Here is a 27,267-nt window from a genome sequence, read left to right as displayed (position 1 = left end):
TCTTTGTTTTGCAAATATTCTTTACAGATGGATGCTTTGGAGGTCAAAAGTGCCTAGGTTGGTGCAAAGAGGGAGAGAAATGATTGCATTTAAATCTTAAAAGATAAGTAGATCATCTAGTTCATTCGTAATATGTTTTATACCAAGAAGCATGAATTCTGGAACCTTTAAAAAGACAAATAGAAGATTGCGGTTGCCTGGAAGATGCAGACTCTGGGGCTAAGAGTTCTATGTTCCCCAAACACTGATCCTGCAAACCAGGATCTAAAAATACTACTAGGGTATGGCTAATAGACGCTGAATGACCTTCTATCAGAGAAAGGAGCCATTTTTCAAAATTCAAGACAAGATATTATAGTCCTAACGAAGGCAAAATGTTCTCTGATGCATAAGGGTCTAAGACCTAATGAAAGAAACTAGTATAGATGTGCAGGTAACTTTGATTAATATTTGTGAAGGATGAGGATTAATAGTAGACAATGAGGCTTAAAAATCAGTAGCCCTGAAAAAATTATTTATAGGTGCAATTTTTGCATTGGTTTTAACATCATTCTCCAGTGTCATTTCCCTAAGTGCTTCTACCTGGTTAGACTGAACTCCGGAGGGTGAGACTGTGTCTGCCTTGCTATGGCTATATCCTAGTGCTCAGGATAGAGGCTGTTCTGTGGTAGGTGCTTAATAAACATTTGTATCCCTCTCTGTATTGCTAATCCCTTGTTCTAAAACAATTCTCCTCCTGCAGATTTCAGTCATTGCCTATGTCCTGGCTATCCTTTCACCAAAAAGAATTGTGGCAGTATTTACATGTCATTTTTCCTTTGCTTTTCTTGAGAGGGGAGTATCAAACAGTTGGCTCCAGATATACATTAATGAGTTAAAAAAATTAAATTCTGGATACATGTGAAAGAAAAAGAATTCAAAATGAGTCTATTTATGTTCAGAAAATCACAGGTGCTTAGAATAGTTTTATTGTGATATTAATTATACTATCAAAAAAGAAAAAAACAAAAGAAAAGAAAAAAGAACCAATATTTGGAGACTGGAAAATTGTTAGGTAAGTTATGATGCTTTCATATGGTAAGCTTCTATATAGACATTAAAACAATATTTTAGAATAATATTTAAGGGCAGAATAATTCTCCTAATATATTACATAAAGAAAAGAAAAAGAAGGTAAAAAAGCATTAGAGCATAATTTTTTCTTATAGAAAAAAGATTAAAATGGGGCACCTGGGTGGCTCAGTTGGTTAAGCATCTACCTTTGGCTCAGGTCATGTCATGGTGTCCTGGGATTGAGCCTGATTCAGGCTGCCTGCTCAGTGGGGTGTCTGGTTCTCCTTCTCCCTTCTCCCTGAACCCCTCCCCTGTACTCTGTACCCCATGCTCTCTCTCTTTCAAGTAAATAAATAAATCTTAAAAAAAAGATTAAGGAATTTACATCAAAACTTTATAGTGTTCCAAAATTTAGACTATATATATATATAAAACATATTACTTTTATATTCAGAAAATATGTTATGAAAGTGTAGGATTTCTTTAAATAGAAATATCTTTTACTGGATTTAAAATATGGTATCATTTACCAGGAAATTGAGTAAACCTATGGGAAGGGAAGGTAGTGCTTTGAAGAAAGCAGAGATGAGTGTGTGGGGAAGGAGATCCTGTGTTGATGGGTAGTGAAGGAGTTTGAGATCTCCTTGAAACATGGCCACAACAGTTTATCTGAGAAAAGAAAATGTACTCGGATTGTTCCTGTACAATTACCGCGAAGAATTCACAAATGGAGACTGAAAAAGGAAATAGCTTCTAACAGCTTTTTATACCTGCTCCTATGTCTTCATTTTATACATGTCTGTATAGATATCTTTCCCCCCTGAATGAATAGGTTGGAAATTATTTTCAAATTTTGTTTTAGTTCTTCCCTATCTGCTTCATGAGTGATCTTTTAAACAAGAAAATCTGATTATATGTCTACTTAAATTCTTTTATGGATTCTCATTGCCTTTGAGATACTATCCAGACTCTTTACTCTGATGCACATATATGAGGTTGGGGAACTGTCTCCTTCTTCCTCCCCTGCCCATCCCCCATCACTTTCCCAAATATGTCCCAGACTTCATCATACCAGACAACTCACAATTTTTGTGTGCAACATCTCTATAATAATAGGCTGTACTTCCTTCTAGAAGCCTCCTCTGAATCCCTTCTCTATGTAGTTTCTTCCTCCTTTCTGCCCTCATATACACCTTTACCACTCACTTACCATATGACATTGTAGTTGCTTGACTTTCCTGCCTGTCACCTCACTGTCAACTTCTGCAGGGCAGAGACTAGGACTTGAACAACTTATATTTCAATACTCACCATATGATTTTGGTCCACAGTAGGTATTTAATACATTTTGTTAAGTGACCATATGAATGAATGCCTGATGTATTTTGGTGGCATGTGCACCCACTACTGTTGAATTCACCCTTAATCTTGTCTGAAGTTGTTGTCCAGCTGATGTCTTTCTAGCAGGAAGAACCATGTGCCTTTCTGGATGTGCATCTGTCTAATGAAGGAAAGCGTAATTGGCAGACTAATGGCCCCAAGGATTTGCATGTCCTAATTTCTAGAACCTTTGAATGGTATATTACACGTCAAAAGGTACTTGATAGAATTAAGGTTATGAACTTTAAGAGATAATTCTAGAGTAGCTGGATCTGGGTGAATCTAGTGTAAGCACAAGTGTCCTTAACAAAGGATGCAAGAGGCAGAAGGAAGACAGATGCAATGAGAAGAAAAGGTAGGAGAGATTTGAAGTGTGAGATGGGCTGACCCACTAATGCTGGCTTTGAAGATAGAGGAAGTGGACCATGATCCAAGGAATGGAGGCTCCTTCTAGAACCTGAAAACAGACCTCAGCTGACAGCAAGAAAATGGGGACCCCAGTCCTGCAAATGTAAGGAACTGAATTCTGCCAACAACTCAAATGTGTAGCAAATGGATTCTCTCACATAAAATCTCTAAAAAAGGGCACAGTGCTGTTGACACCTTGATTTTATTCCAGTGAGATCTGTGTTAGAATTCTGACTTGTAGAACTGTAAGATATCAAATTAGTGTCATTCTAAGCCATTAGGTTTGTAGTAATTTGTTACGCAGCAATAGAAAACTGAAACAGAGTTGAGAAGTATTTTAGAATGTGTGAATGTCTGCTTGGTTACTCACTGTCTTCACCTATTCTTAACAGAACCACTCAAATATAAGGAAATAAGAATAGAAGGAAGAGAACCCTTCATAGTTGATAAAAGAAGGGGGGTGGGGACTAGGTGCCCTTTGTTCATATGTAAATATTAAATCAGTTTTGCCATTAAGTAAATTTTAAAATCTTCAGCTATTTATCCAAGCTCCTTCCTTCTGTCCCTCTGCCCTCTCTTACCACCTGCATACATTCCTTCCATCTTTGTGTGTTTCCTTCTCTCCCTCAATCAATCTTGCTCACATGCTCATCTCAATTATTATTGGCCATTTACCTGGATAACCTCTACGTGTGTCAGCATAATGCACTTTAATAGTCAGAACAGCAGATGAAATTTGTACTTTCCTCATTGCAGTGACTATGTAGAACTGCCTGTCATCTTTTCACAAAGTCTAATTGGTATAAATTGGTATTTCTAAATACAAATTTTCTGTTTTTGTTTCTTTCCTGATCTTGTTTTTGGATTTTCATTGCTTAATTTCGCCAGGTATATAAGTGACACACAATCTCTTAGGGAGCCTCTGATAAACTGGATGAATTTTAAGGTGTCATTGCTCTGTTCTTCTTTTGACCTATATCCCTTTGGAAAACGGAATTCTCTTTCTAAACTGTTGCTTCAAATATTTGAAGATTGTTATCTGTGCCAAAACATGCTATAGGATGTAGTAGAAAGTACACTAGCCTGGAGAGGAATTGGAAAATCTAGGTTCCTTTTCCAGCTCTTACCAAAGCCATATGACCTTGGAGAAACATCCATTCTTTTTATTTCATTGTATATTCATTGAACTCTAACTATATGTCAATATTGTACTGGTCCCAAAGGTTATAAAGTTTAATTAGATGTAGTTTCTCTTTCTTCGAGGAGCTAATAGTGTAGTGAGGGGGAGAGACAGATAAATAAACCTCTACATTATTATGTGATACATGCCATATGGCAGTAGATATGGGTTATCATAAAGCTCTAGAAGAGGCAGGGATTCATTTTCTTTGCTTAGGGGCAGAGACAAAAGAATGACCAGCATACTGAAATATGAGTTGAATTTTGCCAGTCAGGGCAAGAAAGAAAATTCTGGGTAAGGAGAACACATGCAATGTCACAGACACATGGCCCTGAACAGCCAATTACAACCCACTGGGAAAAGCAAGTTGTTGATCAATAGCTGTCTGCATGTTGCCCATATGTTGGTCTATCTGGTAAAGGGGCATTTGAAGGAGTAGAGGTGGGCTTGGGGGCATGAGACAACAAGAGATGCCTGGAAGGGTGAAATCAGGGAAAATGAACTTTGAAGGCCTGACTTTTCTCAGTTATTAAATGTTGTTTGTATAGCCTCTTCCAGGGATAACATTATCTAGTTCAAATTATGCTTATTCCCTATTGCAAATTATACTTTATAATTGCAGGGTGCTAAAAAAAATCCCATATACAATCTTGTGACATAGGTTGCTATGGAACTGAGATTTGTATGTGAGATATATGGAAACTGGGACACAAAGACATGGTATGTTTAAGGTCTTATACTCCTTGGATTCAGGCCTAGACAGTCATTTGATTTATTCTTTCAGAATGAGAAAACATTAAAACAAAACAAAACAAACAACCAAAACTCCAGCCAATTAATGTAGCCTCATTTAAAAAGCAAAATCTCCCAAACAGGCCTAATTGACTTCAATATATATATGAATTATCACAGGGATCATGTAGAATGTATTGTCTAATTCAGTTGATGTGGGGTCCAAGATTCTAATAAGCTCCTAGGTGATAGTGATACTGGTGAACTTTGATAATGTACCTTGAGTAGCCAGACTGTAGAACTGCACTGAACAATATGGTAGCCACTAGCCACCTGTGGCTATTTAAGTTTAAATGTATTAAAATTAATTAAAATTAAAAATTCAGTGCCTCAGTTGTAGTAACCACTTTTCAAATGCTCAGTACACACACATGGGTAGCAGATTTCCCTTTGTGGAAAATTCTACTGGATAGTGCTGCTTCAGAGAATATTATGAGCAACCATTTAGTAATGAAAGCTTGCCCAGAGAACTCCTTATCAACAGTGACTATATTTAGAAATATTTGGAGTGATATAACCAAGTTGGTAAAGTAGGAAAGCCTAGCTTCCATCCCCCTTCCCTCAAAGATCAACAATTATACAGCTATCCACAGCAAAAACAGCTCTGGGTGGGCTCATGTGTCTATATAAGAAATTTCAGCAAGATAGTGGAATAAAACACCTGAGAATAACTGCATAATGAGAAGAGGAAGAACAGCTTCATTTTGCCTGCATCATCCCATCGACCAGCTCAGCACCAAGAGGGAACTATCAGCTAGAGGGAATTCCCCTTGTCAGGAAAGGGAGAGTGGTGATTAACCAGCATCCCCAGCCTTTTGGATCATCACATGAAGGATCTCCTTTGGTTTCACCCCACCCAGAACCTGGCCAAGCTGAAACATAGAGATGGCCAGGAACAAGGAAGAAGATCAGAGGTACAGTATTATTCATGCAGTGGGAGTGGCCATGGTTTTCAGTGACCTGCTCTGCAGAGCAGCTTTCACCACTGAAGAAACCAATGGCTAGTAAGGCTGCCACAGACCCCCAGCAGATTTCACTGTTTTTTGCCCCATATGTATTCTTTACCAATATCAGCTACCTGATTCTTTCCACACTATCTCATCCCTCTTACCCCAACTGGAGTCACACTGGCAGCCGGCTCAGGCCTCTGTGGCTATGTGAATGCAATATGTTGGCCCAGATGCTGACTCCCACTGCCATGTGCATGCTTGAGGCTAGGCTGTACAGTTGCATACTGCCAGCCTGACTCACCATGGCTACTATTGTCATGTCACTTTGGAGAAATCCTACAGCCACAGAGTGCATGCCAATAACCAAGGCTCCCATAGTTGCTTGTCCACCCAAATTTGGCCCTATCTCCAGTTACTGGCCTGTACTACTGGGCTCACCTTCAACTAGCCCTCCTAGCTGTGCACCTGCATACCCCTGGCTCACCCCTGTCACTGGCCTTCAATGCTGTGTGCATGCTAGTGGAGAGATCCTGTAGGAACAGGAGTGCATGTCAATAGCCAGGGCCCCCATAGCTACTTGTGAGTCTAGATCCAACTCTATCTCCAGTCACTGACCTGTACCAATGGGCTCACTTGAGCTAGCTTCTTTAGCTATGTACCTACAGTTTCCTGTTCCAACTCCTGACACTGGTTCCGGTGTTGGTCACATGCTCAAGATGTGATCTTGTAGCCACATAAACACACACTTATAGCCAGGGCCTCTATAGCTGTCAGTGCCTGCAGTTGGCCCTGATCCTTGCTGCTGATCTTGGCCCCTACCACTATGTGTATGTCTGCAACCAGGCACCTGGTTGTAGTGTCTGCCACTACACAGGCACCTATAGCTGGTCCCCATAGCTAAGTGTGTGCACATCACTGGCTCTGGCCACCACTGCTGCCTGCTGTGGTCCCTATCCAGTGGACCTTGAGGTGCCATTGAAAACCCCAACAGTCCCTATAGCCACTGAAACCCCCTACAGGACCTTGCCAAAGATTAAACAGCTGTTGTGGGCTCCAGTGTCTTGAACCAATGAAGCATCACGTGACCCCAAACCTGGAGATGCGACATGTCCCTGAACTTGATGCTCTACTACTAGACCCAGGGTAACAGCATGCTCCAACATGCTCCCACCTATAGTTGAAAGGTGAATGTATTTCCATACCAAAGTTAGCCTATAATGTCTAGAAGAAATGACTGGTTCTCCAAATGTGCAGACACCTACACAAGTCTACAGGAATCATGAGGAATCAAGAAATATGACACTACCAAAGCACAATAAACTTCAAGTAACTGATTCCAAAGAAATGGAGATACATGAATTGCCTGACAAAGAATTAAAAATAATTGTTCTAAAAGTTCTCAGAGAGATGGTCTTCTAGATACACAGCTTAATGAAATCAGGCAAACAATACAAGAACAAAAAAAGAAGTTTAATAAAGAGAAAGAAAACATTTAAAAAGGCCTAAACAGAAATTTTGGAGCTCAAAATACAATGACTGAACTCAAGGTTTTAGTAGGAGGGCATCTAAGTGGCTCAGTCAGTTAAGCATCTGACTTTTGATTTTGGCTCAGATCATGATCTCAGAATCATGAGATGGAGCACCATGTCTGGCTCTGTGCTGGGTGTGGAGCCTGCTTAAGATTCTCTCTCTCCCTCTGCCCGTCCCACTTGCTCATGCTCTCTCTCTCTCTCTCTCTATCTGTGTGTGTGTGTGTGTGTGTGTGTATATATATATATTTATATATATATGTATATATATATATTTATATATATATGTGTATATATATACACACAAATATATATATATATATATATATATATATATATATATATATATATATATTTCAGTAGGGAGTTTCATCATCAGACCAGACAGAGCAGAAGAAGACACAGTGAGTTTAAAGACAGATCATTTAAAACTATTCGGTCAGAGGAGCAGAAAAATAAATAAAATAAAAAAGAATTTTTCTTTGAGAGTTATGAGACACCATTAAGAGAAACTATATATTATTGGAGTCCCAGAAAGAGAAGAGAGGGAGAAGGGGACAGAGAGCTGCTTAAAGAAATAATGGCTGAGAACTTCCCAAACCTGGAAAGATATTAAGACATCCAAGTTCATGAAGCTAATAGGTCACTCCATAATTTCAATCTAAAATACTCTTCTTCAAGACACATGGTAATGAAACTGTCTAAAATCAGAGACAGAGAATTTTAAAAGCAGCAAGAGAACTCCCACAAGGCTATCAACAAATTTCTCAGCAGAAAATTTGCAGACCAAGAAAGAGTGGGATGATATATTCAAAGAGCTGAAAAAAAAAATTGCCATCCAGACTGCTTTACCCAGCAGGGCTGTCCTTCAGTAATAAAGGAAACATAAAGACTTTCCCAAAAACAGAAGCTGAGGAAATTCATCATCACTAAACCTACCTTAAAAGGAATGCTGAAAGGAATTCTTCAGGCTGAAGTGGAAGCACACTAATTAGTAACATAAAAATATATGAAAATGTACAATATGCTGGTAAAAGTAAGATATAGTCAGATTCAGAAAACTGTATAGTCAATAAGGTGCTATTAAACCCTAAAACACCAGACCTCTAAGTATGCAAAAAGTTATTCTACTTTACTTCAATATTACTAGCCTTCCATAACTCCCATCCTTCTATTCAGGAGGTAAGTTCTTTTTTCCATAGTGAAAAGAAAAGATATTAGTCAACCATTATTCAAGACAGAAAAGTTACTCCTTCTTAAGCACAAGCATTTGTTATTTAGTTGGATATACCTTGTTTTCTTTAGGACATATTGAAGAGTATTTATTTTATATTTAGCCCCACCAAGTTTCAGATACTAAGAAAATATTTATGTTAGTTCAGTTACTTGGTGCAGTGGGTCTCACTTTTGACTATACGTCACAGGTATCTGGAGGAACTTTCAAAAATCATGATCCCAGCCCCATACCAATGGCCAATTTAATCACAATCTCTAGAATGAGACGAAGGCTTCAGTGTTTTTTTTTTAAATTTCATTTTTTTTTTAATTTTTAGGTGATTACCCTTGACATTTTATCATATATAAACTAAATTAAATTTGCATTTGTACAATATTTTAATCATCCTCTATAAACAATTATAGAACTTTAAACAGTTTTTAAACTTTAGTGTGAATGTAATTACCTGGGAATCTTGGTAAAGTGGCTTGAGAGTCTGAATGTCACAGAAAGTTACAGGTGATGCTGATGTTGGCAATCAATAGACCACATTTTTAGTATCAGGGCTTTACAACACTTTAAATTTGATCATCCTTTCTAAATTGAATGTAATTGTTACACTAAGTTACCCTCCCTGGGGATGAGAGGGTGGGGTGATGCCATCTTTCACCCCACTCCACACCACCACCCCTGCTCCCCCAGCATAGTCAGACTTCAGAGAGAAAGACACTTTAGTTTTGCTCTTGTCCAGCCTTATAACTTAGATATTATTAACATTCTGTTATGTAAATATTTGTTAGATTTTCATATGTTTATAATTTTATTTGTTATCATTCTTCTTTAATCCTAAAATATTCTGGAGTCATTTTCCTCTTTCAAAAATAGTTAAATTAATGAGGGGCACGTGGCTGGCTCAGTTCGTGGAGCATGCAACTCATGAGCTAGGGTCATGAGTTCAAGCCCCACATTAGGACTAGAGATTACTTAAAAATAAAATCTTCAAAAGTACTAAATTCCTGTGGTATAAATTTTTTAGTGGTAAACTCTCATTTTTTATTTATCTCTGAGTGTATTTAGCTTAATTAGAGAATTTAGGTAAAAAATTCAAGGTTGATATCTGTTGTTATGGATTGAATATTTTTGTCCCCCCTCCCCCAATTTATATGTTGTAGTCTTAACCCCCAGTGTGAAATAGTATAAGGAGGGGGGTACTTTGGGGGATAATTAGGTTTAGATGAGGTCATAACGATGCCTCACATGAAAAAAAAAAAAAAAAAAAAGGATGCCTCACATGATGGCATTAGTGCTCTTACAAGAAGAAGAAATACTAGAGCTTTCCCTCTCTGCCACATGAAGACACAGCGAGAAGGCAGTCATCTATAAGCAAGGAAGAGGATTCTCACCAGAACCCAACCATCCTGGCAACCTAATATCAGATTTCCCAGCTACCAGAGGAGGAGTTAAGATGGCAGAAAGTAGGGGGACCATGGGCTAGATAAACACAGATCAACATGAAGTTATTTTGAACAACTAGGAAATCGATCTAAAGGTTAAGAAAACAATCTGCACAATTGGAGTGAGAGAACATGGCAGATGTAAGGTTTGGAGTTGTGAATTTGAGGAGCGAAAAGCCACATGCAGCAAAGGAGAGGGAGATCTTTTTGTGGAGAGAAGTCAAGGAGAGAGGTATAGAACAGGAGAGAAAGCAGCATATAGGATTCACACAAGCTGCTGTGGTGTGAGGATCACCTGGGTTGCTCTGGGAGAGAATGAATGTCCCTCTTCCAGGAGTACTGCCTCTCCAAGGACAAAGGTCCTGTTGGACACCATTGAGCCAGGGACAGAGGTGCTAGCAGATGGCAGATAATCTGATTGCAGCCTTTCTCTGCACTTCACCATAGATTCCAGGCAGTTCTGTGGCTGTGTGACTGCTTTTCTGGGATGGAATGGTGCTGACACAACACTGCGAGGCTCTCCTTTAGGGGAGGATAGTGGGTCTGTGCCTTGCCAGGTGTTTTAAGATTTGGAGTTTTGAATCCCAGCTGCCATCCATAGATAAAATAGGAGAACTGTAGTGCCAGCTGTGCCAATGGCTGAGGCATAGATAGATTAAGGGTGGAGATCTGACAAGGGCCTAGGACACAGGAGGGGAGGTTGTTCACTTTTCTATGAGGACCTCCTGAACAGTGGTAGCTGAAAGTTACCCTCACTGGGGATGAGAGGGTGGGGTGATGCCATCTTTCACCCCACTTCACACCACTACCCCTGCTCCCCCAGCACAGTCAGACTTCAGAGAGAAAGACAGCACCTCCAGTGGAAGCTGGAGTCCTTTATTCCTCTATGCCCAGCAGGGGCATCTTTAGAAGGGAAGATCTGACTGTTTTTTGTTCGTTTGTTCATTTGTTTCCTTTTCTCTTTTTTTACACCAGGCTTCTCTCCTGTGTACCCTCCCCCCTTTTCTCTTTTCTTTCTTTCTTCTTTCTTTCTCTTTCTTTCTTTCTTTCGAAGGAAGCTAATAGTTTTTTGACTGTTTCCTTTTTTGTTCCTTTTCCTTTTTTCATTTCTTAGATAAAGCTTTTTTTTTTTTTTTCAAATCAGGCTTAACAAATACATCAAAGCACACCTAGTTAAAGGTCCAAACACTCCCCCTTGCAAGCAAGGAAGGACTGCAGAGGATGGACCTGTGGGAAAAGCAGCCAAAACAACAGCAGAGTGCACACATTATATACCAGAAGCAATTCTGAGATGTTGGGCCTTGGACAGTGTATGACCCCCTTCTTAATAAAGTATTACTCTCAGGAGCAGGAAACATAACAAGCTTTCATAATATAGGAAAGATGGAAATCTAGACATAATAACAAGATGGGGGCAATTCTCCCAAAAGAAAGCTCAAGAAGAAATCACAGCCAGGGATTTGCTCAAAACAGATATAAGCAATATATCTGAATAAGAATTTAGAGCAACAGTCATGAGAATACTAGCTGGATTTGAAAGAATAGAAGACACCAGAGAAGCTCTTGTTGTAAAGATAGATGACCTAAACACTAGTCAGGCCAAATAAAAATGCTAGAACTGAAATGCAAAATCAACAGGATGTAATCACAACAAAGATGGAAGAAGTAGAGGAATAAGTAGATAATATAGAAGATAAAATTATGGAAAATAATCTGAAAAGAAGAGGGAAAGAAAACTATTAGATCATGAATATAGACTTAAGGAACTCAGAGATTCCACAAAGTGCAATAATATCTGTATCATAGGAGCCCCAGAAGGAGAAGAGTGGGAGAAAAGGGGGCAGATGGTTTATTTGAACAAATTATAGCTGAGAACTCCCCTAATCCGGTGAAGGGAATGTGCACTCAAGTCCAAGAGGCACAGAAAACTCCTCTCAAAATCAACAAAAACAGGTCAACACTAAGACATGTCATAGTGAAACTTGCAGAATACTGATTTCCAAGCCTCTATAATTGTAATAAATAAATGTCTGTTATTTAAGCCACTCAGTCTATGGTATTTTGTTATAGTAGTTCAGTTAGGCTAAGCTACTTTTTCAACATCTTTTAAGATATTTTATTGTTTTCTGGATTCCATTGCTACTGCTGAGAAATCTCTGTCATTTGAATTGTCCTTTCTTTGTAGGTGATATGAATTTTATCTCCTGCTCCCTTAAAGATCTGTGGTGCTCTGTAATTTTACTACTATGTGGTAGATATGAATTTATTTTTATTTATCTTGTGGGGGATACTGTATGCTTCCTGGATCCATGAACCCATATTTGTATTAGTTCTGGAAAACTTTTAGCAATTAACTTTTCAAATATTGCCTTTCCTTCTATTCTCCCATTCTTGCCTCTTGTGTCTCTGATCAGTTATATCCTCATTTTACCCTTCATATTTCTTATTCTCCTAATATTTTATATTTTGTTATCTCACTGTGCTACTTTGTGGACATTTTTATCAGATTGCTCTTAGTTTATGTACACCAGTGCATGATCTGCTGCTTATTCTGTCCATTAACTTTTTTTAATTTAAGAGTTTTATATATATATATATGTATATATATATATATTTCATTGTTTTTCAAGTCTACCTGTTCACTTGGATAATTTCTTGTTATTTGCTCATATTCATTATTATGCATTTTATAAAAAACTTTTCTTACGTGTCATCATGTTGTATTTCCTGTATCTGCAGCCTTCTTGGGTAGCCAGTTCTGTTGTTTACAACTTCTTCTAACTTTTACATATGGTAGTTTGCATATTTAAATGCTTGGTGATTTTTAAAAATTCATAAGCTCATTGCTTAATTTTAACCTGTGGGAATCATATGGATCTAAATTAGAATAGTTTTCCTCCACAGAAGACTTTCCTTTAGCCTTTCTTCTTGGTCTTGGTTAGCACAGAGTCCCAGGCTTAGTTATTCCACCTTAACATTGTACCACATCTCATTATCCACAAAACAGTGGTGATACTAACATGCACCCACAGGACAACCCTAACCCATTGACTGACAGGTGATTATTTTGGGAGGAAGGAGAGGAAAGTGTTCCTTGGAGGCTTCACATACTCCCTGCAAGAAAAGCAATGCAACAAAGAGTATGTCCTATCCAGAATATATTCTTTCTGCCAAAGGAATATCTCTCAGAGCATCTAACATGCCATAGTGTTAGAGGCAAAAATTGCTAGCTTTTTCAAAGAAAAAATATATTTTATTAAACAATAAGAAATTTATTATATAACTTAAGAATTCTTTAATAATTAATTCCAGGGCAAGCCTGGGTGGCTTGGCAGTTTAGCTCCGCCTTTGGCCCGGGGTGTGATACTGGGGTCCTGGGATCGAGTCCCACGTCGGGCTCCCCGCATGGAGCCTGCTTCTCTCTCTGCCTCTCTCTCGCGCTCGCTCTGTGTCTCTCACGAATAAATAAAATCTTGTAAAAAAAAATTAATTCCAGAATGGTTTGGTAGTTCAACAATACCTTAAGGACGTCTGTCTTTTGGCTTGACCATACTCTTTATCAGGAATATATCTTTTGTTGTCTGTTGGATGGCTGAAGAAGTTCTAAACACCCTGTATTCATGCAACAAAATTCTTCCTAGTGCTCTATTTCTACTTATCATATGTATTTCTATCTGGAATTATCTTCTGTTACCTTAAAAAACACTTTTTAGGTAACATGACTGCTGGTTATTCATTGCATATCTTCATTTTTATGCAAAATATTTTACCTTTATTTTTAAAAAGATGTATTTTGCTTGGTGTAAAATTTTAACTTGATGGATTTTTCTTTCTGCATTTTAAAGATGTTCCATTATTCTTTGGAGTTCATAGTTTCTGACAAAAAGTCAGTTACCAGCCTTAATGCTACTCTTTCTTTTGCAGCCTCCTTGAAGAATTTTCTGTTTTGGAGATGTTTCTCTTTATCTTTGATTTCTAGCATTTGACAAGGATATGACTATGAATGCTTTTTTTCTTAATCCTGCTTGAGGTTCACTGAGCCTCTTGATGTTCTTGGAATATTCCCAGCAATTATGCCTTCCAATATTTCTTCTGTTTCCTTTTCTTTCTTCTCTTGTTTTAGAACTCTAATTGCAAACATGTTATTAGAACTTCTGAGCATGCTTCCCATATATTTATGATTTCCTCCCTTTACTCTTTTTTTTTAACCTAAGCTTTAATTGGAATATTTTTTCTCTTTTAACCCTGTCTTCTGATGATAAACTTACCTACTGAGTTTTTAATTATAGATATTGTATTTTTGTTCCTTAGTCTTAAATAATTCTAAACTCTTTCAACATCAGATTGAATTTCTAAATCATGGACATCTATTGAGAAAGATGCATTTCCTCAATTTCAATAAGGTCTGATTTAGTGTTTATCATTATGAAAATTAAAAAAACCAACTAAATAAATGTTCAGCTTTAGCCTTTAGGACTTACGGTTTTTCAGACTGTCTTATATTTCTATATCATTTGACACTTGCCATGTGAGGAATGTGGGAGAAAGTCTCATTATTATTTCCATTATAATTATAAAGAAAGTACATTTCTAAATGAGAGAGGAAAGGCTGTATTTTCTGACTACAGATTCCTTGCTTTCATCTACTACATCATACTACTTCAAAGCACATGTCTTGTCAATGGGAGGAGAGGGAAATAATAATGTCAATTTAAAAAGATAATACATTTTCTTCTATTGATTATTATCCAAATATATAGTCAAGAGCTGGAAGATCTCTTCAGGAGATCACCTTATCCACACCCTCCTTCCTCATAATATTATATTATTCTAGTCCAATATTACCTCTCAGGCTGGCAACCCTATATTTGGAGTTTTCAAGGAAACTTTTTTTGTCATCTATCATTTATCTGTTTATCTAAAACCATGGAATAAGGTACTAAATTGATTTTTAATTAGTATTTACTCTTGATTAATACTGGGAATGGTAAGTTACTATCTGACAGTGACATGATATTTTAAATTTAGAGACACTCTTTTCACTGAGTTCTTAAAAACCTAAGCTAAAATTATTTGAAGCTGGAGGTCAAAAGAGATAGTAATATATTTGCATGGCTAATTGTTTTTCAAAATGAATGTTGAGTAGTTAACTCTAACTTTATTTTCTTTAGTTTTTGTGACTTAATTAAACATTGCTTTGTACCTCACTTTGTTCTCTAATTTCTAAGTTTTATACAGGTTTTTGGTCTAAAGAAATAAAATTAGGGCTCATATCATAAGTCTTTTGAGGAAGAGTCCATTGATTTTCTTTATAACTCAATTTAATCATCATTCACATATAAGGAATTCTTCTTTACAATCATTCTTCTTTTAATAATATTTTATTTACTGAAACTAATACTTTACCTTAACCAACTTAATATACCTATGATATAATGTACACACTGTGTTTTACTTGCTTTATAGAGTAGGATATCACATTAAAAAAAACCTTACTCTCTAAGCTATGCAGATTTTGTTGGTAGTAAAAAAAGTAACATTGATAGTAACAATAATCTACAAGCTTTAAACTATTTTGCTGTGATGGCCCTGATTCTGGCCAACTATCTAACAAATGAGGATTTTGGTCATCAGCAACAAGGAAAGAAAGCATGTCAGTGACTGTGTGTGAACTCATTACCACTGCTGGAGAGACAATCCAAAGAGAAAACTCTATCACAGAATATAACAATAACATCATTTTTGGATATAAGATACACATTTGCAGTACCATAATAGCTTCCGCTGGGCATATTTATAATTGGTAAATGGATTATCTTTATAATTCATTTGGGGCTGAGAAAACTAAGGCTTTTATTTCAGCAGGATTATTTACTGTGAGATGCTTAACTCATTGTGGTTAGTGAGTGTGGCTAGCTATATACATACATAAGAGAATATTACTATTAGCTCTGTCTGGGGACATCCAGCCTACATCATGATCTTGAAGACATTGTCATAAGAACTTTTAAAAACTCGATGATTAGGATTTCAGATTCAGATCCCTTCTGAAGGCAGATCATTAGAAACATGCAAAAGTTGGTGATGGAGAAGAAAAGGGAGATGTTGTCAGGCTCCTACTTTTACCATATGGGTAGAACATCCAGTGCTCATTTTTCTACTTTACTAAGCCATATCAATTTTGATCCAGCACATGAATGGAACTATCTATGGAATATTTCAGCTATGAGTATTCAATGCCAGGTTCTAGTTTTGGCAAATCTTAAGTAAAAGAGGAAATATTATTCATTCATTTCTCCCCCCTTTTCCTTCACCTTGCTTGGGACCCTGCCAGAACCCGGGTTAGATTGCCAGCCCAGGAGGTGCACTTCACACTCTGAGAGGTGCTATTCGTAAGCATATTATCCTCTTCTATGACTCCAGACTAAATCTACAGCTGAACAGTAGGATGCTGCTTGCTAATGTTGATCATTCTGGCAAAACAGACTGTCAGTTCTGCAAACCAGTGTAAGTAGTGAATTTTGTTTGCAGCTGAAATACCTAAATTATATAATAGTCTTATGATACATGGTGGTCTCTATTGCTGTCCTTTTCTACTTTTCCCTTCATTCTCTGTGCTCCTTCCATCTTCCTACCCAAAGACTCATTTCTTAGTATTGAAATGAAAACATAACTGAAAGGATTATCATCAGAAAAACAAGCTGCAGTGGATGACTTAGATAGTTTAGATGTGTCTAGATGATGAGTCTGTTATTTGTTTTTAAATTTCCAGGAAAAGAAAATTAATTGACTATCCATTGTATAACATTGGCTAAATCTAAATGAAATCATGATCATTTCTACAGCAGATTTACCTTCCTAATTATGCTTGGCTAATGTTTACACTGACTGATGGAAAAGGATGGTGCCTGGGAGAATGCCAAATGGCAGAAGGAAGTCTGACCTGAGACTAAAAATGTCCAAGGGTAAACGATCTGAGTGGACGATCTACAGCAAGATAAAAAAAAAAAAAAAAGCTGATGATCTGAATATCATTATTCCTTCAACTCTGTGTCCATTTCCCCCTTGATTTTGAAAAAAAATTTCTTGGCTGAAATATAAACAGTGCACTTTAACCTTGATAATACTTGAGAGGAATAAAGATATTTCTTATGCCCCCAGAGTTTAGTACAAGGTTATGAAAAGGATAAATGTTTGCAAATGCTACTAATATCAAAACATGTTGGGGGAATTGCTTGTCTCTCACATTCTGCAGATCTCATCTCTTCACATTTAAGTCACTTGACCCTTAGCTGAAGAATCCATGATCACAGAGGCTCTGGGTCCAATCTTGACTATGAATGGGAAGAATGACAAGGACTTTGAGTCTAGTCTTCTGGGCCTGGGTGTGCTGGTATTTATCATAACTGGGCCACTACAGAGTAGAGGAAATGGAGAGGAGTCCAGAAATCTGTAACTAGATTCTTATTAGGATGGATTGGGCAATGGGCGAAAGATTCAATTGTAGCTAATTAGGTACTGAAATTTACTAAGGGAAAAGAAGAGAGATCAGACACTCTTTCTGAACACATTCTGCAAAAGTGACTCAGAGCCAATGCTTTTAAAGACTGTGATTAAAATAATGTCAGAGGAGGCAGTATACATTAAGTGATTGAAAAATCAGTGATTAGACTATGAGATGTAGAAAAAAATAGTCCAATGCTGGCAACATTTTTTTGCATTTGCTCCTATGCCAATCAGTGGCACAGGCTCTGCTCCTACACTTGCTTCCTCTGGCGGCAGAACCTGGCTGTGCAAGTCCAGTCTGAAAAGTAGATACATGATCTGGAGACCATGGCTGTGGACCGTATGTTTCAGGGGTGCAGTTGACTGGGATAGGTGGAAAGAAGTGGATAAAACATGAGGTAACCAGAGTATCTGCAGCACCTTGATTTTAACATGTCCCAAACTGAGCTAAATTTTTTACCTCAAACTTGAACCTCCTCCATACTCACCACACATTTTTAAATTTATTTTAAAAAGATTTCATTTATTTATTCATGAGAGACACACAGAGAGAGGCAGAGACATAGGCAGAGGGAGAAGCAGGCTCCCTGCAGCAAGCCTGATACGGACTGGATCCCAGGATCCTGGGATCGCCACCTGAGCCAAAGGCAGACGCTCAACCACTGAGCCACCCAGGTGCCCCTCACCATACATTTCATTGTTAAATAAATATTTATGTCCAGTTAATTGTTAACCATATCTAAGCAGTCCTATTCTAGAAATAGATCTGATTATGTCATTCTCTCCCTAGAGATCTCCAGCCTTTCCTCCTTGTTCATAGCACTCTGTAGCATGATAAACAAGAGTCTTTGCAACTTGGCTTCCATCCACCCCTCCAGTCTTATTTCTTACCACTTTCCTATCTTCACAACTTGTACCACAGCTACACTGACCTTCTGCCTTTTGCCAAATCTGCCATGCCTTATTATCATTCAACTATTCTTTCTGTCTCTCCCCTCATCTCTCCTTATCTTACAAATAGAAGTAGGGCAACATGGCTTTTTCCTTATGGTAAAAGATTAGACGAAAATAGTCACCTTACCATATAGTAAGGTAACACATATGAATGCAGAATGAATTACTACAAGATAAGTCCCAGGTTATTTTGACATAGTAACCTTCCAAGTTAAATAGAACCATTAAAACAATAGATGAAAGAGTGAAAAGAAGCTTATCTCATTGGTTTTGACAGTTTTCTATGTGATATTTTCAGTTTGTCAGATTTTAAAAGGTCTACCAATCCAATCTCCAAAGTACTACATATAATTTATATGGAAAACTTATTCTCAGTCAATGCTCATTAAATGCTTATTTTATGAACAAAAGTTCATAAAAGTTTCACGTTGTCTGAGTAGAATAATTGAGAGCTTCTTATATCCAAAGTGTTTATCTAAAGAGAGACAACTTATACTTGAAGACTAATAATAAAATTTAGATAAATAATATGGTATTAAAAGCTGTAGCCATAATACCATAATACATTTCACATCAAATGTATTTAAATTTTGTTTCGCATTGCTGATTAAGGATCCTAAACATGGAACTAAAATCCGTGTTCTGGCAGTTTATTTTAAGGAACATATGAAGGAAAAGGAGTGGAATGCTCCAGGATGCAGTTTTCAAGGCAAAAGTTATACCACTGATCTCAGTAGGCTTGTAATATGCTCTCTGCAGAACCTATTGCTCCTGGTTTTTCAATTACAACTTCAAATCATATTCCTGATTAGTAACAAGCAATCAATCATAATTAATTAGTTAAAATGTTCAACCGTTAAAATCATTACCATTAATTAAAATAATTATCTCTATTTTGGCTGCACTTCATTACCATTTCTGGAAACGCATTGCTTGACTATACTGCCATTCTTAGTACAGATTCTTGATGAATGCAATGCATACAATAGTTAATCTATGAACTACTTTAAAAATGATCACTTGAATAAGGTTTTGGACTTTTTTACTGTTGTTGCATCTGGGGAAAACATTTCACTACAGTGTTATGGGCTTTATGAACAAAGTTCTTTGAAATAAATGTTAGCCTATCACAGGATTCTGGGAAGTGAGGATTTTTGAAAGAATATTGCCTTTGAAGGAAATATTTGCTTTACAGGATAAACAATAGTCTAGATATAGGAAGAGAGAGAACTAGTGAAGTAAAGTAGATAACAGAGTTGAGGCAATCTCCCGGAACTTACTACAGAAACAAGGGCTTAGAGAAAATGAAGGTAAAGAGACATGGAAGATATTGAAGTACAATGAACAGCTTGTTCTATTAGAGATCTAGAAGGATAAAATGAAAAGAATAGAAGAGAGAATACTAAAGATAAAATGACTGAGAGTTTCCTAGAATGGAAAAAAGATAGTCATCTCAAGCCAGGTGAATAGAAACAAATTCACATCTAGACACATCATAATAAAAATGCAGAGCTTTCAGGAAAAAGAGGGAAAAGACTTAAAGATACCAGAGAGAAAAATGAGGTTTACTTTCAAACTTGGAAACAAATGACAATTAGAATTACAGGAGTTAATCACCAGGAACAATAGATGTTAGAACAAATAATGGAATCCTATCTTAAAGCACTGGTAGAAAATAACTTGAACCTAAAATTCTATCAAGTAAGTGATAAAGACATTTCCAGATATACACAGTTGGAGCGCATTCCTACCTTCAGACCCTCATTGAGAGAAATGTTCATGTAGACACTTCAGCAACTTGGAAAATGAACCCAAATGCAAGAAGAAATCATGATCAAGGAAATCAATCGATTGTAATTTTGTAAGCCTAAATACATGTTGGCACTATTAAGTCATTTGGGAGAGGAGGTGGTTAAAATGATGGTTAGGATACTAGGCACCAATAACATGAAAGGTGTGAGTGTGTGATGCTATTTGGAGAGAAGTTAAAACACTTTAAGATTCTTGTCTTGTTGGGAGAAAGGTGGTATTTTTAATTTAATACTTGGTAGAAAAACATAAGATTAAGGATGCATGTTATTATGTAGGTTAACTTCTAAAAGTAGCATAAACTTTGTGATAGTGTTGTCTCTGTGAAGAATGGATGGGATGGGGAGATGGGGTTTGAGAAATTGTGCAGTGAGGACTTCATTGTTATCAGAGACAGCTGTGTTGTGGACAGCAAGTACATACATGGCTTTGGGTCATGGCTTCTTGGGAATGAATGCCAGTTCTGCCTCTGGTATGGGCTCAGGTGTGTCCTCCTGAAACTGATATGTTGAAGCCTTAGCTCCCAGTATTGAGAATATTACTGTATTTGGAGACAGTATCTTAAAAAAGGTAATTAGGTTACAATAAGGTTATTAAGGTAGGTCTAATCCAATATGACTGGTGTTCCTATAAGGAGAGAAAATTAGGACACAGATATGCACCGGGGGAAGATCATGTGAAGATACAGAGAGAAGGCAGGCATCTATAAGCCAAGGAGAGATGCCTCAGAAGAAATGTAGACACATTGATCTCAGATTTCTGGTTTCCAGAGCTATGAGAAAATAAATTTCTGTGGCTTGAGGCACTTTGTTATGATAGCTGTAGCAAACTAATACAGTCTCTTAAATCTGTATGACTTGGCACAATCTTAAAATTTTATGCCTTAGTTTCTTCTCTATAAAATTGAGATAGTAACAACCCTATCTCATAGTTTTTTTTAAAGATGTAATCAAATTAATGTATGTAAAACGTGGAATCCTGCCTATACATGGTTAAAACTGAATGTTAGTTATTATTCTTTTATTAAAAATCTTACATATGACACAGATTAATATTGATTAATTATGAATGGTGGGAATATGGATATTATACTTTGCAATTTTAGGCAAATTTAACAATTATTCTGAATAAAAGTAAATCTATTCTCTATAATCTGTATCTGATGGGAACTTGACAGCAAGCTGAAGAATACTTCGGCTGATGTGAGGATTTTTAACAACATTATTTATTTGAGAAATATTGAAGAACATCTATTATCTGCCAGGTACCAAGCTGACCCTTTGAGTATTATGTAATGACCAATTGTCTTTCTTTTCTGAGCATGTGTTTATTACCAATGAAATACTTTTCATAATTTGTAATCTGTTCTATAATTCCATGTCCGCTTATGGGCTGGCACATGGGCATTTGCCTTGCAGAGCTTATTACAGACAGGCAACCCAAATGCTTTATAGCCTTGCTTAGAGGATCTGGTGCATCTGCAGTAATTTAAAAAAAGAACTACTTGAAAAGAATTAAAGATTTTACTAATCAGTCTATTAATTGGAGCTATCAGGTCTCCAGAATACAAAAGCAAATAGAGTAGGTAACAGTGAGACCAGATATGTCTCTGGAAGTTAGAATTAATGATATATGAACCTGGGCCCCTTTGTGGTTGAGTCTCTTCCAGATGCACCCAGCTATAAAAGAATAATATGAGAACTCATTAATTGGTAATTCTGTACAACTTCAAAAAATCTCCACCACAATTGTGAGTTTTCTGACAACCTCCTAATGTCTCAAAGTTGTGGGGGAAAGCTTTGTCAAACCCATGACTCACCATGATAGCTCAAAGAAACACCCAGTAGGGTCTGGAAGAAACTCATCTCATTGAAAAATGTATCCATCATTAAAACACTTCACTTGGTTTTGTTGAAGTCACCCTCTAGTCCTTATTCCTGCAGCTGCGGCCTCACAGTTGATTCCAACAACATTTATTCATTGTTTGATCATAGTCTCATGGAGATCCAATAACTATTGTGAGGTATTGGCTGCCTGTGACAAGGTGGGGGATATTGGCATGATGCCTTCCAGTCTCCTCCTTACCCTACTGGCTACCCACTAGGACAGAGAATTTAAGTGACTAATGTGAATTGATGCTATTAAATTATAATCATATGAAGAGATGTTAAAATATAAGCCATAGTTTTCATGTTTTTGGTTTTTTTTTTTTTTTTTTAAGATATATCAACCTTTCTACTCTAGTAGAGTGCAGTGGTGAAAGCTATTTAGAAACTGGTGTTGTGGAGTCCTTCTATTGGAGTCAGAAGGCATAGATTTTAACCCTGGCCCTTTACTTCCTAGTTAGATGATCCTGGATGAGTCCCTTCATCCTTCCAGAGCCTCAGAGTACTCATTTGTACAATGACAATGATAACACCTACTCTGCAGGTTGGTGTGTGGATTAAATGAAATTATGTATAAAAAAGTGTATGGTACTGGTGCCCCTGGGTGGCTCAGCAGTTGAGCGTCTGCTTTTCACTCAGGGCATGGTCCCAGAGTCCCGGGATTGAGTCCCACATCAGGCTCCCTGGAAGAGCCTACTTCTCCCTCTGCCTGTGTCTCTGCCTCTCTCTCTCTGTGTCTCTCATGAATAAATAAATAAAATCTTTTAAAAATGCATGATACAGTGTCTGGCATAAGGTAGATCTTTAAAAAAGCATTTTTTTGGCTTCCTAACAGAAAGCCTCTATTATGTTAATTTCTATATATTCACTTAACAAATAAGGTTATGAGTGCCTACTCATAGCCAGGTGCTGTCACTAGAGCTGCAGATATGGAGATGAAGGAGGTGGACTTCTCAGTCTGGCAGGGAAGGTAAAACCACATACAAATCCCTGATAAGTCCTACCATAGAGTAGACAAGATACAGCAAAGCCAAGTGGTGAGTGATAATCTTGGCCTGAGGGACTGGTGAGTCTTCTCAGAGGTTAAGGTTAGGTTTTGTAGAATAAATTTATCCTTTGAACAAGAGGATAAAGGATCCTCAAGACACAACTGCAATGCAAAGACATGGGCACAGCCCAAATGTCACCTTTGGTAAACTGTAAGTGGTTGAGGAACATCAGGTGCCATGAACCTCTGGTGGTAGTGGGGGTGTGGAACAGGCCTCCGCCTCTGGGAAAGTTAGGATCAGATGAGGAGTGTGTATGTGTCTGTGAATGTATGTATGTACTTTTCATGTGTGTGCCTCTGGGCAGGTCTCTGGAACAATGGAACTCTCTGGCACCAGCTGCTGAACTCGGGGTCTGTTTCCTGATAGACAGGCCTGGGGCTCCTCCCTGCTGACCCAGATCCACTGCCCCTCTTTCTCTGCTCCTGAGGTTTGCCTGAAACTTACCTTCTGTCTCTGGCCTGATCATCCTTCTCCAGCCTTAGAAGCTCATCAGGCAGTACTACTAACTTCCAGCTTCCTCTAAATGGCACACAGGAGCCGAAGGCAACTATGGGAGCTAAACCAGACACTTCCTGATTTTGTGCTTACCCTATGGGGCAATCTCCTCTCAGAGTCCTAGGTGGAAAACAGGGAATACCCTCCTGTGTTTGGTTTTCTCCTTTCCTAACAGAGGCAGCATGGGGAGTGAATCTGGATACTCTTGAATCCCTGAGCCCTCCTCCAGACTTCTCTTCCCACCTCTCCCTCTTCCCCCCACCCTCCTGGGCTGGAAGGAGTGGGATTTCTTTCCACTTATTCTTTCCTCTGGAGATGAGTCCTGAGTTACAGCCTCATCTCTTCCCAGCCTCATTGGGGATGGGCTATGGGGATGAAAATGCCTCATCAGTAAAGTTACATCAATGAGGAAATTTTTTTTTAAAGATTTTATTTATTTATTCATGAGAGACACACAGAGAGAGGCAGAGATATAGACAGAAGGAGAAACAGGCTCCTTCTAGGGAGCCTGATGTGGGATTCAGTCCCAGGACCCTGGGATCACAACTTGAGCCAAGGGCAGACACTCAACCCCTGACCCACCCAGACGTCCCTGGGGAAATGTTTCTTTTTAAAAACAATACAATAGCCACTATAATTATGTTAGAGAATCCATGTAATTCCTGAGTGTACAAGAGCACCTGTGGACTTAGCTCTATCACTTAGCACAGCTGGCAAGAAGTGTTAGAGCTAATGGGGCTTTAGGAATCCCACTCAAATGTCTCCTCCCCTAGGAAGACTTCTTACTCTCAGTCATAAGTGCTATTTGGCTGACTTACACTGCAGAGGCTCTGTGACTTTGGGCACTCCAGCATGCAGATGACTATTCTATCAGTATGTGGAGAAAGGAGATAAATTTGCAGATGAGGCCTAAAAAGGAGGAAATCCCTGGCACATCTTGAAATTTGAAAAAGACAAGAGTTGTGAGGTGCGTTGGGGACAGATCCTGAAATATTTGTGGCAGTAGCCAATAATTTAAGCCATGTATGTGTGAGTTTATATAGGTAGTCTATACTATTAAAAAAATGAGCACATAGGGGTGACTAGGTAGTTCAGTGGGTTAAGCATCTGACTTTACACATAGGGGTGACTAGGTAGTTCAGTGGGTTAAGCATCTGACTTTATTTCAGCTCACATCATGATCTCTCAGTCATGAGATTAAGCCCCACTTCATGCTACACAGTGATCATGGAGCCTGCTTAAGATTCTCTCACTCCCTCTCTCTGACCCTCCCCACCATTGATGCTCACTCTTTCTCTCTAAAGAAAGAGCACATAGAGCCATAAAAAGGCCATTAAAAGTAGTATATTTATGTACACGTAGAGATGTCACTAAAGTAATTTGTATCAACCAAGAACATGGAATTTTAATTGACATGGGGTCTCTCTGAATCTCTATTTTTCTGTTTTTAAGAAATTGCTCGGGATCCCTGGGTGGCGCAGAGGTTTGGCGCCTGCCTTTGGCCCAGGGCGTGATCCTGGAGACCCGGGATCGAATCCCACGTCGGGCTCCCGGTGCATGGAGCCTGCTTCTCCCTCTGCCTGTGTCTCTGCCTCTCTCTCTCTCTCTCTGTGTGTGACTATCATAAGTAATAAAAAAAAAATTAAAAAAAAGAAATTGCTCATCATGTAAGTATAATTATAGAATTACTTTTCCATTATTAAGTCTTGTGTCTGTAGGGAAAAAAAGTTTGAGAGAACTTTGCATTGCCTCTTTTATTTTTTAGTTAAAAAAATTGGGAGAGAGAGAGCACTTAGCTGGTTTTAAATAAGGTAACAATCAGGCTAGAACAGTTCAAAAATTTTCTTCATAACACAATCTTCTGGTGAAATTCTGTCTCTCTCTCTCTTCTTCTTTTCTTCCTTTCCTGAAATTTAAAAAATTATCTCATCTATCTCTAGTCTAAAACAGTCAAAGAACTCTAAACTCTAAACCTAGACAACCTAATGATGTCTTCCAGTCTTTCATGAGCATGTGGACTCTTTGGATTTAGGTTCATTGTGACAAATTTGAATAGTGGTTGGTTCATATTTAAATCAACTTGAGGACCATACTGCTTTCTCAAGATCTGTTTGTATATTTCCAATGAAAATCATGCCATACAAACTTTCATAACAATCACTAGGTATTTGCCTCGATACTTTTCTACCCATCCTGGTGGCCCCTGTCCCTTTCCTACAAGTCTCAGTTACTCATGCTTTGTTGAATAATTGTGGTTCTTGAATATTCTCATTGTTTTCTACTCCCAAACATTTGTTAGTAGCTTTGTTCTATTCTTCCTCAAATTGGAAGAATTTTCTTCCTAAGTGACATGACTCTCTAAAGAAATCTATGTGGCCAGATTTCATTTGGGTTCTCAGAGTTGTCATGCTCTCTTGGTTCTCTCTGTTGAGGATTTTAGAACATATTCTCACTGAATGGCTTTGATAATGTTTTGAATGAAGTCCCTGTCATATTCTCTAGGTGTCCTTGAATCTGTATGCTAGGATACAGGATGAACACAGATCCTCTAATCCTCTCTTTACTGTTGGGAAGTTACTTTCTGGCCTTTCAGAGATACTTCCTTTGAAAACCTTCATCCTTTGTTTTTGATTCAAGAATCTCAGTCATGTGGTATGACCAAGAGTCTCAAAAATGTTGTTACCATTTCTGTGGAGCATGGTACCCTCACACAGATAGGATTCCTGTCCTGCTTATTTGATTTTCTGGAGCTCCTAACTTGGATTCACCTGGCCCTGACAAACCAGGATTTTAGTCATATGAACTGGTCTTGAAAATATATCTTGGTTTTAAAAAAGTAGGACTTCTCTTTTAGCTGGGATACACAAGGATTTGGAATGTGTTCTTACGGGTGAACATTTAACCTCTAGGGAGATTCAAGAATAGGCAAGTAGGTTCCATGAGTTTAGGAACAGTGCCTGTGTTGCTGAGATATCATATCCTAAATACATAAGAGGCACTGATTAAATGTTAGTATGGATGGCATTAAATACTCACAGTTCATTCAAAGAAAATATTCTGCAGTTCTCAATAAGATGTGTGTTCCTACTAGTTTCTCTACCTGTGGTCAGAGAAATGGAGAGTTACCAATGGATATACCTGCTTATTTTTTGGTCTTTGTTAAGCCAAGTGCAATATTTAAGTTGAAGGAATGAGTACTAAAATAGTCTTCCTCAGGCACTCATTTAAATAGAGGAAAGAAAAGTTCCTAAGAGATTGTCATCATTTACAAAACCATGGTGCTAAATGGCATGAGGTCCAGAGACAGCATTTTCACGGGCTGGTAGAAAAGTGCACTGCATGCTGTTGCTAGGCAACAGCCCATGCCAGCTTCTCTTGAATGAAGGCCAAGAGAATCAACAGAAACCAATGGGCTTATGACGAGAAGGGTTTTTCACTCAGAATACTAACTTCTGTGTTCTTTTGCCATTATAGATAGTTTAAGTCTTAACCAATATTTGGGGGGGGGGGGGGTTCTGTATGTGGCAATAATTTAGCAAATCGTTCCAAAGCCACTTCATGAAGTGTTGCTTATGGCCAAGTATTAATTATACAATTTGTGTGTAA

At 37.9% G+C, this 27,267-nt stretch overlaps 2 long non-coding RNA genes across 2 annotated transcripts in view; both read right to left on the bottom strand.

Annotated features, from left to right (window-relative positions):
- The window catches only part of LOC100688592, a 30,876-nt gene extending 8,676 nt beyond the window's left edge, over positions 1–22,200 (bottom strand). The window contains exon 1 of the long non-coding RNA XR_005381024.1: positions 22,051–22,200. This is a non-coding gene — a long non-coding RNA (uncharacterized LOC100688592). The remainder of the gene's footprint in view (positions 1–22,050) is intronic.
- A 3,200-nt stretch (positions 22,201–25,400) lies between these two features.
- Positions 25,401–27,042, bottom strand: LOC111093155. The gene is made up of 2 exons (XR_005381030.1): positions 26,698–27,042; positions 25,401–25,567 (listed from the first exon to the last, which is right to left on the bottom strand). It is a non-coding gene; the product is annotated as an uncharacterized LOC111093155 (long non-coding RNA).
- Between the last annotated feature and the right edge of the window lie 225 nt (positions 27,043–27,267).

The sequence above is a fragment of the Canis lupus genome, chromosome 29 (assembly GCF_011100685.1).
Source record: "Canis lupus familiaris isolate Mischka breed German Shepherd chromosome 29, alternate assembly UU_Cfam_GSD_1.0, whole genome shotgun sequence".
Taxonomy (NCBI): Eukaryota; Metazoa; Chordata; class Mammalia; order Carnivora; family Canidae; genus Canis; species Canis lupus.
Note: the sequence above shows the minus strand (reverse complement) of the source record. Positions and strands in the feature narration are given on the sequence as shown.